This window comes from Watersipora subatra, unplaced genomic scaffold, assembly GCF_963576615.1.
Source record: "Watersipora subatra unplaced genomic scaffold, tzWatSuba1.1 SCAFFOLD_27, whole genome shotgun sequence".
Classification (NCBI taxonomy): Eukaryota; Metazoa; Bryozoa; class Gymnolaemata; order Cheilostomatida; family Watersiporidae; genus Watersipora; species Watersipora subatra.
In genome coordinates, this window is record NW_027045397.1 from 171,382 (window position 1) to 177,506 (window position 6,125).

Consider the following 6,125-nt stretch of genomic DNA (forward strand, 5'->3'; position numbering starts at 1 on the left):
TACTAGTGGTACGTCTACTAGTATGCGCATGAAAGTTCAACATGAATTTCATAATTAGAAATTCCCTGTCATACAGCCCACGACCAAAATGATATTGGAAAAAAGAAAGGGTACTGATGGTTGAGAAATGCAATATTGGCAATCAAATGGCACTGCAGTGCAATAGGATAACTGCAATGGTAGCTGTAATGTACTGGGCATTATTATGTACAACAGACAACAACAATAAAAGGAAAATATTATATATATCTCTCCTCTGCAATAGGAGAAATGCAATATTAGAAGTAAAATGCACTGATATTATTAGAATAACCAATATTATTAATATAGTAATACAGTAATAATAGAAAACCAATGCACGATTTTGTTTACATTTCAAAACGTCATAGCAACCAATATCAAGAAGTTGTGATATTTATCTAGATTTTTAGAATATCTATTTAACAAAATTATTTAGAAAAAATAATAACAGTAACATACTGCCCAACATCGGTCACTATACACTTCGATCTTGTAAATTCGAATGATTATTCTTATAATTAAATCTTATAAAATCGAATAATTATTTTTATAATTAAATATTGTAATAATCTTATAAGAATCGTTAGAGAAATATCATTGTCATTTCCTTTACTTTCACTGCTTCGAACATCAGTTGGAATACCAAAGTAATCATTGTAAGTGTCCAAAATGTCAGTTACTTTGAAATCGGCAAAAAAACTATTACTTTTCAGTACTTCTACGTTAGTTATAGAAACCTTCAGCAATTGGACAATGCCATAGACTGGTGAAATGTGCACGTTTTTCTCGTAAAATGCACACGACTTAATAGTTCTACTCTCTATCGCGCGGCCTTGTCGGCGTTTCGTTGTCCGGTGTTAACTTTGATGAAAAAAAGCTTGTCAAAGTTTTAATGACGATTTTAGGCTAAATTAATCTGTCCATTTATGTATAATCCGATCAGATGGGTTAGTTTTAGGATATTGTCTACAAATTTCAAAGACTTGGCAATATATTTAAAAAGGTTTATACGTGTTTTGTATCGTTATTATACTTAATCGACTCCATTGAAAAATGGTTAAATTGTTGATGAGATTTCGGTACAAAGGTTTGCGACGGCTGTTCATAAATAATTTTCGTGAGTTGTGTGCACATACGCATTTATCATAAAGCTCTCAAACAATCGCTTCGCTCGTGGTTGGTCGTGGGATAAGTGGTATTGATACAGTGGCTGGGTTGCCTTCCGCACAATGTGCAGTGCTAGATGTTATGAGAGTGTTGCTAAGGTGTATTTCGCAGTGCAAGGTGTAGTAGGAATGTTAGTAGTACACCATACATACATCCTAAGCACAATTTTTGTGAAAACTCATCACAAAATCAAATATTGAGTTGACTTTGACACAACCACAGCACGATGGCGAGATGTGAATGCTGTCAAAGTTGAGTACGAGTGGGCAAACAAAATTGATCACAATTAGCTATATGGTTGAAATGCAAAAATCTATTTCGTTTTTAACATATTATGTTATAGAGAATACAACACAAAAACCTCAATTGCATCGATCAGAATTGTGATAATGCCAGACTGACTTCCTATTATGAAAGGATGTGAGAGTAGGAGTATCCTACATGAACTGGCTAAACACAGTATGTGAAAAATGGTACACAATGCAGTATAGAGGCTTGGAAAGTCAGGATTGTCAGCTGGTCCACAGTATCAACTTCATACTAATCAGCAGTTGCAGTACACAAGCAGTTTCATGTTATGAAGAATGTGCATTCAGAGCATGCGTGCGTGAAGTGGTGGTTGTCAGGTAATGCTTCATAAAAGTGAATGCCCAATATATAGCAATGGGCAATGTGAAACAGGAGCACAGTAGCAGTGGATGTCTACTGTGAATTAGAAAGTTGTAATGTATTGCAAAATTATTGCGTACTGCACTTCGTTGACGCAGTTCCGTTCTAATGCATCGTAACCCTGTACTCTGGTGTACAAGAGAGTTTGTGATAAATTTCCTTCTCACACTGTAATGTACGATAAACTGGGTTGACAAAACTACCTTTCAACCTCAAGAGAAGAATGCACCACATTTTCTTTTCTCATCCAAGGCTAGCTAATCGCTTGGTGCACATCAAGGATATTCCAGAAAAAGTATTTTTTCCACATGACAGGACAAGCAGATGCCCAAGTGTTCTATGTACCCTGTTTAATTTATAGATATAATTTAAATTATTTGTGACCATGTTCTATGAGCTTGGCATCTAACCAAGCTAATCTTACATTTAACTAAAAAGTTGTTTAAGTTACTGCATTATTGTACAACATCGTCTAAGTGACCGTCTCTTCGCGCAGGAATGAGAGATCTCGTGGATCTCAGGTGTTGCATGAGAAGTAAGAAGAGTTGGCTAGCCATTTAAAAAATCTAGACAACAGATTTTAAGATTTATCTACTGAAAAAGTATGTGAACTAGCTTACAAATACAGCATGGCTAATGACTTGAGTATTCCACCAAGCTGGTCAAGAAACAAGAAAGCAGGTGAGCCGGTGTTTAAAATGTAGCAACATGTGTCTACTTGGATTAGATCTACGCTAAAAACATCCAAAGTAACTGTGACTAAGAACAAGACAAAGAAAAACTAAGAAAAAAGAGCAAACAGATTCTTCATCAGAGGAAGAAGAGTTAGCCCAATAATCATTGTGTTCTGATGAAGAAAGTCCAGATAAAGATGAAAGTAAAGATGTACCTCCTACTAGGGACAATATTAACATCAATAATCATGTTTTAGTTTGGTACGGAATTGGCTAAGGTTGACTTGCAACAAAATTCACATTACAGTTATTTGGTATCAAAAGACCGTATCAAATATAGATGATCGCTACTTTACAGTTTTGTTTCGACTTGAACTAATCATCTAGTCGTAATCTGATCATGTGACCCATACTTCGTGAATAATTTTTGCAACATATTTTGATTATCACAGGTGACCAACAGGCTCGTCATGTTTACCAGACAATGATATGTACTCCTTCGAGCTAAGGTTAAAAAATTAAATAAATTCTCACGGTAGGTTATAAGTTATCAGTGCTGAAAGTGACGGCATTACAATGACGATGCAATAGACATGTGAGGACAATAGACATGGTTTCATTGAATGCATGAAGTATATTTGTGAAAATATTTCGACGAATGAGGTTGCGCGAAAGTGTAAACAGAAGCCATCTGGTACAACTACGTCCCATTTGAGCCGTTTTGGAAAGAGATTCTAATTTATGGCGGTCTCGTAATGACCGCGATTAACTGTTCGTTTTTGAGCTTTTAAGAGTTTGTAAATCCATTTCCACCTATTTTGCAACTACAACACAGCAGAGTAAGACATGGTGAATGTTTTGATAGCAAATAACTGTAATGTGAATTTTGTTGCAAGTCAATCTTTAATGTTTATTATGCAGGAAGAGTCATGAAATGTAATGAAAACTCAGTTACCATCAGTTTCATAAGAAAAGCTGGAAACTGCTTTGTTTATCCAGAGGAGGAAGACGTGTATGATGTTGACTTTGAATCTATAGTTATATTTTTTGGGCAGCCAGTAAACACTGGTGGGACTCTGAGGGTTAGAAATCGAACTACATTCAGAGTAGATTTATCTGCTTACACTGTAAGATAAACTATTCTCAATAACACTGCTGATAGAGACTGTAGGCGACACACTTTTTACTACATTATTTCACGATAATGCTCATACGACTTGCTCCCACATTTTATGTTATAAACTATGTATAATTAGTTCACCATGTTCTGTCTTAGTCATAAGTCAAATTTAGTTAGCCAATTGTCACACTCAATGTTTTAAAACAGTTAAAAGATATCAAATATATATTATGTGCAATCAAATCACATATTTATTGCTATGGCTCACTTTGCCCCATTGGGTGGCTCACCTTGCCTCGGTAGTGGAGCAAAGTGAGCCAGGTGTAAAATGTTGCAAAAACAATAAAATCTCGCGATTGATCCAAAGTGAATCATTACAATTCAAATACAATAATAACAACATGTTAAATTTTTATAGACCGAGTTTAAGCTCAATTCAAGCAGTCACTTATATTTTATTTGAGAAACAAACCAAAATTGGCTTACTGTGCCCCGTCTTCCCCTACAAAACGATAGTGATGAGTGATTACGTTATCTCACGGTGCACAAGACCAAAAACTGTACTAGTTATTGTGTAATAAGCCAAAACGGTCAAATGGTGTAGATGTTGGAGTGTCTGTCTACTGAGCTAAATGTGGTGAGTTCAAATCCCATCTGGTGAAATCCTTTTTTCATAATCTACCTGTCTCTTCAGACAGCCAGACAAGGCTTTGATCATACCGCATTAAGATTATACGGCATACAATTATTATACAATATTATGTAATTATCATACAAGTATTATATAATATTGTGTAATTATCATACAATTATTGTACAATATTATTTATATATTATATAATATTATGTAATTATCATACAACTATTATATAATATTATTCAATTATCATACAATTATTATATAATAGTTACATTATTATACAATTATTACATAATATTACTCAATTATCATACGACTATTATAAAATAATGTAATTATCGTACAATTATAATATAATATTATGTAATTATCGTATAATTATTATATAATACTATGCGATTATCATACAATTATTATATAATATTATGTCATTATCATACAATTATTATATAATACTATGTAATTATCATACAATTATTATATAATTACCACACTGTAATAGCGCGAAGGTCAGAAAAGAATACTATTACTTGAATTTTAACTTAGTTTTCAGCAAACTTGTTGGTGGAAGGTCTGACGGAGAGAGAAGCCTATGAATAGTTTTAGACATGGTTTATGACAACGAGGTATCCCTTTCAACCAGAACCATATTCAGGACATACCATTAATGATTCCCGACTCTCTCTCTCCAAACATATGAGGGCAATATCAACCTGTTTATTTGCTAGGTACTCCTCTATTATCTTGATGATTTCCTTGTCGCCGAGCTCAACCGTATGAGAGAGTGTCATGATGGGGGAAGATTAAACTCTCACGAATCGGAAAATTAAAAAATTAGCGCTGTTTCTACATCGAGGCAGCACCATCCTGTAGAGATAGAAGTAACAGTCTGTGTAATAATTTAGTGAGAAGACACTCATACTTTAGAAAGTCAAGGTAGAAACACTGAAGAAAGATTGTCAGAGGTCAATAACACCTAGGAAAAAATGTTTTTAAATATTTCAGTGTCTTTGGCTGTCATTCATACTCTGTGTAAAACTGCTAGTAGCTTGACTTCACCAACTTACACGTGGTTTGTGCGTATATTTTTTATATGGCTGTTGAATGCAAGAAATATAAGAATTTCTCAAACTAAAACATGTAGACTATTACAATCAACAAGCAACAGACATATCTTTCAAAATAGGAGGTAGATGCTACCTATTCAGACTTGAGATTGGCAAAAATTGTAGCCGAGCCCTTTCAAGTCAGTACCTGAGCCTGTTTCATACTTTGTATCGAACAGATGTCACAGCAAACATAGTACCGTGTATCAAGCCCTTTGCAAAACCAAGCTGAGTTTCAGTAAAGCGATTAAAACTTGTACATGAAAATGTTTCACCCTCGTACATCGTACAGAACTAACGCAAAGGAGATACCAGATATAGAGAAAAACACTGATTCTGGAAAGTGAGAGAATGACCACTATATAGAGTGAATAGAAGATATGAGCTACGAGATCGTACAACAAAAGCGGATGACAAATTATATTTATGATGATGAGAGAGAGTACGAATAAAAATAGCTTACAGCGCCCAGCTTAACATGAATATATATATATCAAAACATAAAACAATCAAAAAACTTGATAACATAAAACCTACAAAAAGAATGTTTGGATCCTTAATAATTATAAGCAACTTACATGAAATAATAAGCAAATATATAAATGATTATACTCAATGCAGTTGACTATCGCAATGATACAGCAACCACAATATATTTCCTGAATGACCTTCTACTAACTTAATGTAAATTATGTAAATTTACATATACATATATACATGTACTTTAC